The 13,381-nt window shown below is 33.3% G+C and overlaps 1 protein-coding gene across 1 annotated transcript in view; it reads right to left on the bottom strand.

Annotated features, from left to right (window-relative positions):
- Window positions 1–13,381, bottom strand: part of LOC127703947 (uncharacterized) — a 124,670-nt gene that overhangs the window by 78,926 nt on the left and 32,363 nt on the right. Inside the window, exon 3 of the mRNA XM_052207986.1 lies at window positions 2,828–2,937. The gene's annotated coding sequence lies outside the window, so the exon portion shown is untranslated. The remainder of the gene's footprint in view (window positions 1–2,827; window positions 2,938–13,381) is intronic.

Genomic DNA, 13,381 nt, shown 5'->3' with positions numbered 1-13,381 from the left:
GTAAGAAGCTTCTGTCCAAGTTTGGTAAAATTCCAGAATAGTTTATGAATCTATTAAATGTTTAAAAACTTTAACTGCAGACTGAATGTAATGTTAATTGGAAGAAAACAAAATTTCCTTCTAGATACTAGCATTTGATCATAAACAAGCTTCTGTCCAAGTTTGGTACAAATCCAAAATAGTATAAGAAAGTTATTAAAATTTTAAAACTTTAACCACAGAGTGAATGTGTTGTTTCCTGGCGGAAAATCTAAGTCCATTTAAAAGTAAAATAAGGAAAAAATAGATTTATTTTTTTACAAAATTTACTTCTGGATACTATCTTATGATCATAAACAAGCTTCTGTCCAAATTTCGTACAAACCCAGGATAGTTTAAGACAGTAATTAAAATTTAAAAAACTTATACCACAGAGTGAATGTAATATTTCCCGGCAGAAAAACTAAGTCCATTTATAAGTAAAATACAGAAAAAATGGAATTTTATTTTTACAAAATTTACTTCTGGATACTATCTTATGATCATAAACAAGCTTCTGTCCAAGTTTGGTAGAAATCCAGGATAGTTTAAGAAGGTTATTAAAATTTCAAAAACTTTAACCACAGAGTGAATATTTGTGGACGATGCCGACGACAACGACGACAGAATGTAGGATCGCTATGTCTCGCTTTTTCGACTAAAGTCGAAGGCTCAACAAAAATCAAATCAATAAAACATGAATCAACTGTACTTACAAAGTAAATTTTCCAATAATTCTAGTGTTAATAGAGCACATATGTTACATATGTTTTCCTGTTAACATCTAGTTGTTCAATTTACAATAATATATGAATAATATTTCAATCAAATTTATCATGCCTGATCTTAAACATTTTAAATCTAATAGTTTAAAATAAAATAAATGACCTTAATATGATTCTGAGATTGATTCAGGTGACATGTGTTTTGTATTGAAATGAAGACAGATAGCGTTCAATGTTACAGCTATTTAAATAGTTGTATTTAATTATAAAACTGATGTAACAAATAAAGAATGCTGAATGTTTGAGGAATTTCAATTTAAAATCAGTTCAAATGTATTCAAATTGTATAAAAACTTGAGTGCAAATTCCTCAACAATGAACACTGTATTCAAATTGTACAAAAACTTGAGTGCAAATTCCTCAACAATGAACAAAACTCATACCATATGAATATTAAAATAAGGAGATGTGGTACGATTGCCAACGAGACAACTATCTACCAAAGTTCAAATGACAAAGTTCAAGGAATTATAGTGTGTCATAGTACAGCTGTTAACAATAAGAAAAACCCATACTGTATAGCTAGCCTCAAGCTTTCATTATGCATGCTTCAATGCAAAGAATTCCACTCAAACTAGTACAGTAACTTGCAGTGAATTGGGAACTTTTACTCTAGATCTGTATTGAAGACTTTAAGAGCAAGAACAGCTAAAATAGTTCTGTTCCTTTGCTTAGCTTTTGTCATGGCCTGGTCATGTACAGATTTGGTGCTATGAATTAATACACTATCGCAAGTGGGAGGTTTAGATAGTTTCAAAATCAGGTATTTGCAACCACCATTTTTGTCGAGCCTTCGACTTTTGTCGAAAAAGCGAGACATAGCGATCCTACATTCCGTCGGCGTCGTCGTCGTCGTCGGCGGCGTCCACAAATATTCACTCTGTGGTTAAAGTTTTTGAAATTTTAATAACTTTCTTAAACTATCCTGGATTTCTACCAAACTTGGACAGAAGCTTGTTTATGATCATAAGATAATATTCAAAAGTAAATTTTGTAAAAAAAAAATTCCATTTTTTCCGTATTTTACTTATAAATGGACTTAGTTTTTCTGCCAGGAAACATTACATTCACTCTGTGGTTAAAGTTTTTGAAATTTTAATAACTTTCTTAAACTATCCTGGATTTCTACCAAACTTGGAAAGAAGTTTGTTTATGATCATAAGATAGTATCCAGAAGTAAATTTTGTAAAAAAAAATTCCATTTTTTCCGTATTTTACTTATAAATGGACTTAGTTTTTCTGCCAGTTAACATTACATTCACTCTGTGGTTAAAGATTTTAAAATTTTAACAACTTTCTTAAACTATCCTGGATTTGTACCAAACTTGGACAGAAGCTTGTTTATGATTAAAAGATAGTATCCAGAAGTAAATTTTGTAAAAAAAAAAATCCATTTTTTCCGTATTTTACTTATAAATGGACTTAGTTTTTCTGCCAGTTAACATTACATTCACTCTGTGGTTAAAGTTTTTAAAATTTGAACAACTTTCTTAAACTATCCTGGATTTGTACCAAACTTAGACAGAAGCTTGTTTATGATTAAAAGCTAGTATCTAGAAGGAAATTTTGTTCCATTTTTTCCGTATTTTACTTATAAATGGACTTAGTTTTTCTTCCAGTTAACATTACATACAGTCTGCAGTTTAAGTTTTTAAAACATTTATTAGATTCATAAACTATCCTGGATTTTTACCAAACTTGGACAGAAGCTACTTACAATCAAAAGATAGTATAGAGAGGAATATTTTTATTAATTTTTTTCCTCATTTTTGCTGAGCCTGTGATTAACAGCAAAAAGTAGGCGAGACACTGGGTTCCGCGGAACCCTTACGAATTTTTATCATAAATGCCTGTACCAAGTCAGGCATATGATAGTTGTTTTCCAGTTGTTTCATTAGTTGATATAGTGGAGCCTTTAATTTTGTAAGGTTTTATGAACCTTTCCCTTTTTAATTTATCTTGGAGTTATGTATTTTGGTAATACATTTTCCCCTCTTTTCCACTATATTTTCACCATTACTTACCATACAGAAAGGTAAGAGCTGTCTTGTCAAAGGTCAAATCTGTCCTACTAAAAAATTCTTCAGCGACTAATGTAGCACATGATCCAACTTTGGCTATGTTGATCTTTACTCTATAATGAAAAAAATAATGTGTCAAATTAGAAATCTGTCATGACCTATGACCCTCTGATATCTGTATACCCTATATGGGCAATGAAAGGTTGGGTTGCACTTCTTTAGAAGATAAAGGCAATAATTATACAACAGCTTGATTTCAATTGTAACAGTTATCATTTCAATAACTTCCAAAATGATTTAGCTTATGGACACAAATACATTCTCTAGTAAATTTTATAGTATTCTGTACAAATCAATACTTTTCAATTGTATACATTTCTTTGTAAATGATGCCCCATTTGAGTACACAATCATACAGAAATGGAAATGGAAATCTTAATAAAATAAAATAAAGCATATTTTTTGGTTTTTTTTTTGCCAAGAGATATCTAGAAGTCAATGTAAAGTCTACAGCAATAGACAGGTCCGACCACAAATTGTTGTGAAGAATTATAACAGAAAGTATAAAATATCTGCCATCAACACTAAATTATCTACACAAATAGCAAACACGTTAAGATATGACCTTATAGACAGCTATTGTTCAGGTACCAATCTTGGGACAGGCACACTGTACCTATGGTTGTTCTAATTTTTTTGGTAGAGGCAAACTTAAGTTATAGAATGGAAATGAAAAATTCAGCAATTTTTCCATTTGTAAAGGAGCATATAACTCTAGAAAGGTAAAAGTGACGCCACCGAAATTCAAACTTGATCTGTGTTTTAAAATTCTGCAATTTTTCCATTTGTAAAGGAGCATAACTCTAGAAAGGTAAGAGTAACGCCACCCAAATTTAAACTTGATCTGTGTTTTGTGGAAAAAAGCATTGTGTATAAGATTCATAACATTTAGTTGAGGCAAACTTAAGTTATAGAACAGAAATGAAAAATCCAGCAATTTTTCCATTTGTAAAGGAGCATTATGAACTCTAGAAAGGTAAAAGTGACCCCACCCAAATTTGAAATTGATCTGTGTTTTGTCGAAATAAGCATTGTGTATAAGATTCATAATATTTGGCTGAGGCAAACTTAAGTTATAGAATGGAAATGAAAAATCAGCAATTTCTCCATTTGTAAAGGGGCATAACTCTAGAAAGGTAAAAGTGACACTACCCAAATTCAAACTTGATCTGTGTTTTGTGGTTATAATATTGTGTATAAGATTCATTACATTTGGTTGAGGAAAACTAAGGTTAAAGAACGGAAACCAATATCAGGACGTACGGATGAACGGATGTTTAGACGGACAAGTGTAAAACTTAATGCCCCCTTCGCTACAGCGGGGGCAGAAAAAGGCCATCTGATACAGCTGTTTATGTATAAATATCGATAAAAACTCTAATTATATTTCATTGTCCCTTCAAAAATATCCATGACATTTAAAAGCACAGCAGTAAGCCTTTTCAGTGTTACCATTTAAAACCAAAACATCCATAAGACAAATTTCAATCATTTCTCCAATCATTTCTGTTCTGTAAATGTCTACAGGGATTTCATAACAGTATTTATTGAGTGGTAATATCATAGATATGACAAAAGTATGAAAGCTAGTGACAGAAATTATTATGGATTTAATCACTAAATACAATTGAGATGATGAACTGAATCTGAGAGCCTAAATTGACCACCTTTCAAGAATATGCCATTTTGATATTTATTTTCACCTTGCTTGCAATCAAAATGTTGGTTTTTTTCAATTCATTTTAAAATGTTTTCAATTTAAATGCTTTTTGAGTGCATTCACGTAAAATGAAGGCAATCAAATTATTTTTTTCTTCAGTAACAAGATCTGATTATTTATTTGAAAACTTAAACAAAAGGATAAAATAAATCATTATTAAAAATCTTCACTTCAAATAAACAGTCATCACAATATGTGATACATGTACTATGCAATGTACTGAAAAGATTTGTAGATCTAAATAAATAATTTGGTGCATGGGTTCTTTAATCTTGCTGTCTATAGTTTCTCAGTATCAATATTTTCAAGAATTATTAATAATATTTATCACTTAAGACCATAAATCTTCTAACTGTGAATGCTATACAAAAAAGATTGCAAATATTTCTGAAAGCTCTTAACATAAGGAGCCCTAGACAGAATAATATCATCAAAACTGAACCACATATGAAAACTGTATGTACAATATGAATGGTATATTTTCAGCCCTTCCACCTTTATTATTTGAAAAAACGTAAGAGCAATCACAAATTAAAAACCAATTGTTCAGAGAACATTTGAAGGTCTTTCCACATCAATTTTCTAAATTATTGATGAGAAGCATTACTTCCGGTTTCCTCAAAGTTACTATTGGCGTCCAAGCATAGGTTTCTTCATACTGATTCAATAAATTAATGTTGCTTTATATTTTTGCCTGAAATAAGGGAGATAATTGTCAACTTCCGTTTTTTAAAAATGTCACTTCTGGTCTTACATGATAGCTTTATTTACACTAATTCCAAAAATATATGGTTTCTATATACTTTTGCCTGTAATAAAACATTGTTGGTCATATGTCAACCAACAGTTTGCAAAAGACCCTATGGCTTTATCATGTACCAACTTGGAGTAATAATCAATTAACCTTAAATTGAATCATTTCAGGGACAATAACTCCTATAAGATGTCATTGGATTGTTTCAGACCAAATGTATTAATCTTAATCACAATTTGGCAAACATTTTGCACTAGTTCTTTTATATATATATCTTTAAAAGTGACAGAGGAGATCAAATAACAAGGAAAAGTAAAAATTTTGAATTTGACCTTGACCTTTGACCTTGGCCTCAATTTCATTTAAATGAACCAAGGACCTCAAATCAATATACCTTAGGTCTCTATCACTAACCATTCATGCTATATATTTATATATCCCTTATGTCAAATACAGAAGGGGAAATAACTCTCATATGGAGTTTTTGTATCGCTTCCGTCAAAATTGGTCAAAACATTCTGATGATATAACAAGCAATTTGGTAAAATAAATTTGTTGCTTTCTTTTACGATTACGGAGGAGATGCACTTACAAGGAAAACAGTGTTCAGGGAGATAACTCCTACAAAGAAAAGTATTCTGTTAAGCAGGGTCAATTTCAAGAAATAAAAGTGGCAGAAGAAGAAAAACTAGAGGCTCTCAAGAGCCTGTGTCGCTCACCTGACTCTACTTTGGTTTTAGAAATCATGTAAAAATAGATAAAAATCATAACAGATACCCAAATAATGATTGAGGCCAAATTTTGATTAATATTGGTCCCGTTATTTAATAAAATATCCTGGTGGCCATCTTGAACAGTAAATCGGCAACAAAGTAGCAACACTTGGTCAGCACTTCATAAGGAACATTCATGCCATGTTTGGTTTCATTCCATTAAGTGGTACTCTAAAAGAAGACATTTGTATGTATTTCCCATAGGGTCCTATGTTAAACTAAGTCCCCCGCTGTCGGCCATCTTGGATGATGGATCGGCTGCAAAGTAACAACACTTGGTCAACATCTCATAAGGAACATTCATGCCATGTTTGGTTCCATTCCATTTATTGGTTCTCCAAACGAAGACATTTTCATGTATTTCCCAAAGGGTCCTATGTAAAACTAAGTCCCCCGCTGGCGGCCATCTTGAATGATGGATCAGCTACAAAGTAACAACACTTGGTCAGCATCTCATAAGGAAGATTCATGCCATGTTTGGTTTCATTCCATTCAGTGGTTCTCTAAAAGAAGACATTTGTATGTATTTCCCATAGGGTCCTATGTTAAACTAAGTCCCCCGCTGGCAGCCATCTTGGATGATGGATCGGCTACAAAGTAACAACACTTGGTCAGAACCTCATAAGGAACATTCATGCCATGTTTGGTTTCATTCCATTCAGTGGTTCTCTAAAAGAAGACATTTGTATGTATTTCCCATAGGGTCCTATGTTAAACTAAGTTCCCCGATGGCAGCCATCTTGGATGATGGATCGGCTACAAAGTAACAACACATGGTCAGCACCTCATAAGGAACATTCATGCCATGTTTGGTTTTATTCCATTCAGTGGTTCTCTAAAAGAAGTCATTTGTATGCATTTCCCATAGGGTCCTATGTTAAACTAAGTCCCCCGCTGGCGGCCATCTTGGATGAGGGATCGGCTACAAAGTAACAACACTTGGTGAGCACCTAATAAGGAACATTCATGCCATGTTTTGTTTCATTCCATTCAGTGGTTCTCTAAAAGAAGTCATTTGTATGCATTTCCCATAGGGTCCTATGTTAAACTAAGTCCCCCGCTGGCGGCCATCTTGGATGATGGATCGGCTACAAAGTAACAACACTTGGTCAGCACCTTATAAGGAACATTCATGCCATGTTTGGTTTCATTCCATTCAGTGGTTCTCTAAAAGAAGACATTTGTATGTATTTCCCATAGGGTCCTATGTTAAACTAAGTTCCCCGATGGCGGCCATCTTGGATGATGGATCGGCTACAAAGTAACAACACTTGGTCAGCACCTCATAAGGAACATTCATGCCATGTTTGGTTTCATTCCATTCAGTGGTTCTCTAAAAGAAGTCATTTGTATGCATTTCCCATAGGGTCCTATGTTAAACTAAGTTCCCCGATGGCGGCCATCTTGGATGATGGATCGGCTACAAAGTAACAACACTTGGTCAGCACCTCATAAGGAACATTCATGCCATGTTTGGTTTCATTCCATTCAGTGGTTCTCTAGAAGAAGTTCAAAATGTAAAAAGTTAACGCCGACGACGGACGACGCCGGACGACGCCGGACGACGACGGACGACGGACGACGGACGCCAAGTGATGAGAAAAGCTCACTTGGCCCTTCGGGCCAGGTGAGCTAAAAAAAGTGGAAAGACCTAATAAGAATAAACTGCTGACACAGAGATATGTCTCCCCTGTCAGCATAAAATTCAGAAAAAGACAAGCTGATGAACAGCAACATTGCTAATTAATTCAAAGTCGCTGGACCAACTAGAAGGTAGGGCCTCGAAATGGTTGATAAACTGAGATGTACAAACAGCAATGTAACTTTATAGGGAATATTGTCTATTGTAAGTAGTTCCTATCAAACTAACTTAATCATAAAACTTAACATTGAAAATTGTTAATTGATTGAAAGTCACTGGACCATGACCAGGGGACAGGGCCTTAAAATAGTCTTCAAACTGATATGTACTGATAGTAATGCAACTTTATACAAAATATCATTGATCTATCGCAAGTAGTTCATATCAAACTAACTTAAGTAGAAAACTTATCATTGAAAATTGCTAATTAATTGGAAGTCATTGAACTATGGCCTAGGGGCAGGGCCTCAAAATAGTCATCAAACTGATATGTACTGATAGCAATGCAACTTCACACAAAATATCATTGATCTATCACAGTAACTGCCTATCAAACTAACTTAAGCAGGAAACTTAACATTGAAAATGGCTAATTAAATCAAAGTCACTGGACCATGGCTTAGGGTGCAGGGCCTCAAAATTGTCATCAAACTGATATGTACTGATAGTAATGCATCTACATACAAAATATCAATGATCTATCACAAGTAGTTTCTATCAAACTAACTTAAGCAGAAAACTTAACAATAGTTGACGCCGTCATCAGCCGTCGCAGGAAAAGCAATCCCTATGTCTGGCTTTCTGCGACTTTTGTCGCAGGCGAGACAATAAAAATGAATGCTAGGAATTTTCTATGGGATTCACTACAAGAAAATGCATTTTTTACACAAATTAAGTTTATTTCCACAATATAACATCAATACAACCAAAAGGCAGAGAAGTTAAACCGTGCTCACAGCCAGACAGGACATAACTCTGTACTAAAATCTTGTTTATTGGCATCAACACTTTATCCCACAAATCAATCAAATATCGATCAGTGTCATTGAATTAATAAAGAATTATGAGATACACAGAGCTGACGAACCGATCACTTTTGTGTTGACGGCTTGATAACCAATAATTCCTCTAATAATAATTGTTATACAATTATCTGGTTCCAATAATGTATGGTTCCCTGCTGAATGACAAGTGCTTTGTGTCCTTGAATCTTAACAAAACAAATTAATATGAAATAAACAGAAAATATGGTAAAAAGATTCTGATGATTACAGAATAACTGAGTGATGTTTGTTCTCAATGTCGTTTTTTGTTTTTCACAGGCTGAAGAAATATTTAGATAAAAGAGATTTAATTGGATAATTCTACCTTTGTATCTGAGAAACAAATAGTGCTTATCAGCTTAACACATTATAAGGCATCAGTCTTAATTTCCTTTTCAATCTAATACCAAAGGTTAGTAACCCTTGATTAACCAATCATTCAATGCATAAAAATATTGCAGTTAGTAGAGATACTGATTAAAAGTCAGTGCAGTCTAAAAATCATTGTTTTTTCTTAAAACTTAAAAGGTGAATAGTGGGGGACTTTTAGCATTTTTAGTTGTTGTGAAACTTCAAGAAATATGAGTTATTTACTCAGCACTAACAAGATTGATTTACTCAACACCAACACCAGAATATATTCAAAACAAAAAAGAGTGATTTACTCAACACCAGCAAGAGTGATTTTTAATACTCAACACCAACAAAAGTGGTTTACTCAACACCAACAAAAGTGGTTTACTCAACATCAATAAAAGTAATCTACTCAACACCAGCAAGGGTGATTTACTCAACATCAATAAGAGTAATTTACTCAACACCAGCAAGAGTGATTTACTCAACACCAACAGAAGTGGTTTACTCAACAACAGCAAGAGTGATTTACTCAACATCAATAAAAGTGATTTACTCAACACCAGCAAGAGTGATTTACTCAACATCAATAAAAGTGATTTACTCAACACCAACAACAGTGATTTACTCAACATCAATAAGAGTGATTTACTCAACACCAGCAAGAGTGATTTACTCAACATCAATAAGAGTGATTTACTCAACACCAGCAAGAGTGGTTTACTCAACATCAATAAGAGTGATTTAATCAACACAAACAAGAGTGGTTTACTCAACACCAACAAGAATGATTAACTCAACACCAACAGAAATGATTTACTCAATACAATCAAGAGTGATTTACTCAACACCAGCAAGAGTGATTTACTCAACAGCAATAAGAGTGATTTACTAAACACCAACAAGAGTGATTTACTCAACATCAGTAAGAGTGATTTACTCAACACTAACAATAGTGGTTTACTCAACACCAACAAGAATGATTTACTCAACACCAACAGAAATGATTTACCCAACACCAATAAGAGTGGTTTACTCAACATCAATAAGAGTGATTTACCCAACACCAACAAGAGTGATTTACTGAACACCAGCAAGAGTGATTTACCACAGCAATAAGAGTGATTTAATCAACACAATCAAGAATGGTTTTCTCAACATCCATAAGAGTGATTTACTCAACACCAACAAGAGTAATTTACTTAACTCAACATCAATAAGAGTGATTTACTCAATACTAACAAGAGTGATTTACTCAACACCAACAAGAGTGATTTACTCAACACCAACAGAAATGATTTACTCAATACAATCAAGAGTGATTTACTCAACACCAACAAGAGTGATTTACTCAACACCAACAGAAATGATTTACTCAATACAATCAAGAGTGATTTACTCAACACATGCAAGAGTGATTTACTCAACAGTAATAAGAATGATGTATTCAGCACCAACAAGAGTGATTTATTCAATATCAATAAGAGTGATTTACTCAACACCAACAAGAGTGATTTACTCAACATCAACAGAAATGACTCAATACAATCAAGAATGATTTACTCCATCAATGTCGCTAATAGTGACTCGCTCAATATCAACAATAGTGACTTACTCAACACCAGCATGAGGAATTTACTCAATCAATATCAATAAGAATGACTTACTAACTATCAACAAGAGTGATTTACTCAATACTAGTAAGAGTCATTTGTAACTGAATTTGCATACAAAAAAGTAAAAATTCTTACCCTTACTGAAAGAAGTTTTAAACAAAATTCCAATATAATGTTTTCATGCGTACATACAATGTATGTACATAGTCAGTATACTGTCCTTAAATAATATACATATATCAATTTTACTTATGACAATGATGATAAAGGGAAAACAACAGGATTAGATGTAAAGAGGCACTTCTTAAAAACTATTTTTCTGACACAGTAAGGATGTGATCAAGAATTGTACTATTTATAGAACTAACCTCACTTCACAGTTATAGCACTGAATCAACTTCTAGGCCATATTTATTTTTAAATCAAAGTGCGCAGATGAAAGGAGGGTAGAAGTAGGATGCAGGGGTAAAGGCAAATCTGTAGCTTCATATATAATGTATGTTTAATCAGGGGCAGATCCAGCCATTTTTTAAAGGGGGGTTCCCAACCCAGGATAAAGGGAGGGGGGGGTTCCAACTATATGTCCCCATTCAAATGCATTGATCGTCAAGAAAAAAGGGGGGGGGGGGGGTCCAACCCCTGGAACCCCTCCCTCTAGATCCACCACTGGTTTAATGCATTGAATTTTTACAAGTACCTAACATAGTCTTGCCATGAGGGCTCCCCCCACCCTTTTCCAAAAATAATGGATTCACAACTGACAGGGACTCACAAATACTAGGCTTTGTTACCTATTACATATAACAGCTTGCTGACATAAAATTTTCACTCTTCTATTAAAACATAAGTCACACTTAGCCATCAAATATTAAAGAATTCTGTTCTGCATCAACTATAATTAATTTCTTTCCCAATTTGTATAATAAATAAATAGGCAATCAGATTTTTCATTTTCATTTTGAGATATAGATTTACTTTAAACATTTTTAGTTGGCCTACAATTATAGTTTGATAAGATACTGAGAAACTGTATAATATTACAATGTATTTCCAATATTGAATGGGCCAATGCCTCTGACACAGGGTCAACTTTTTGTTTAAGATAATGAAAGGTCAAGGATCATTCGGGACCCACACACTTTTGAACCCCTGGCTGTGCCTACATTTGGTGAATATTAAAGTTAAATGCATGATCTTTTTTCCAGTGTTTATGTCCATCTAGAAAAAAAAGGCTGCCACATTATAGGCTATTTCCCATCTATTTTACATTTCAAAGGGCCATAACTCCCTTTAAATTGGGTGGCTCTAATTTTTTATCCTTACTAACTATATTGATATTGAAATCTTTCATATTAATTTATTTCAAATCTATAAAGAAATGAGCTTCTGAGAGCACTTACTAAATTGTCAGATAATCTAGATGTGTCGGAACGACACGATTGGCCCCATTCGCAAAAATGCTTGGAGCCATTTTTAGGAGTGAAAATTTGAGAATGAAAGTCTAAATAACAAAAGTCCAAAACCCATAATTTCAGCAAAAATCAATTTTGCAGAACCAAACTGAAACTTGATCTGTAACTCATCATAGTAGACTCTAGTATCTCATACTAAAAAATCAGCTTAAAATGTGAAGGAGTTTAGGAAAAAAGTCTGTAGGATAAGGGTAAAACTATATAGCCCTGACAACTCTATTGCAGAGCCATAAAAAAAAATAAATGAATATTTAAAAGTGACACTAACTTTTGTGAACTATTGGCTGGTGAAATCTTTCATCTAAATTTCAGTGAAATCCATAATAAAGCATGAAGCAGAGTGCCTTCTCTGTTGTAAAAAAACAACAGATAGACACCTTACATTTTCATACCACCATTTGGTGTCTTTAAAGCTGGGATTAATTGAACTTAAAAGTACTTTAGTACAATGTAATGCTTCTTTTAAACATATATGACAGCCCCCCCCCCTTTTTTTACAGGTTAAAATGAGATATTATTTCCAATTAATAACTACCATCAGCCGTACATTGAATTCATAATAACTTTGACAATATCTCTTCACAACAAACAGACAAGAAGATATTCAATCACGTATTGTAGTTATGTAGACCGGGTGATGACACTTTCATTCCTTGCAGACAGATTGTTTGATACAAATATAATAATCATTTTTACCTAGATCATATTTTGTTATAATCTAAAAAATAATTAGTTTGCAATCTTCCACTCAAGTAATTTACTGAAATTATATAAAGTAGAAATTAAAATCTGTAATTATCATAGATGTAATTTGCTGCTGAAACCAGGGCTCTTGGTCATAAAACTTTACTCAGTACACACATTACAAAATTTGAGCTCGAAACACCAATTCCATTATTTTGATTGTTTGAGTTCCGAGTTTGATTACAATAATCATACTAAAAAATTTATAACTCAAGGCCTGATTTAAACTCTTCCCATTAGGCCAATTAAAATTAATTGATAGATTTTCATCCCCGCCCGCCCCTCTGAAATCGTTCCGCCCCAATTTTTTTTATTTTGAAAAATTTACGATTTCCGGATTTTGTTCATTTTCGTTACCGGTAACTGTCGATAATTTCGT

Source organism: Mytilus californianus, unplaced genomic scaffold, assembly GCF_021869535.1.
Source record: "Mytilus californianus isolate M0D057914Y unplaced genomic scaffold, xbMytCali1.0.p SCAF_57, whole genome shotgun sequence".
Lineage (NCBI taxonomy): Eukaryota > Metazoa > Mollusca > Bivalvia > Mytilida > Mytilidae > Mytilus > Mytilus californianus.
The sequence above is the reverse complement of the archived record's forward strand: the minus strand, read 5'-3'. Positions and strand labels throughout refer to the sequence as shown.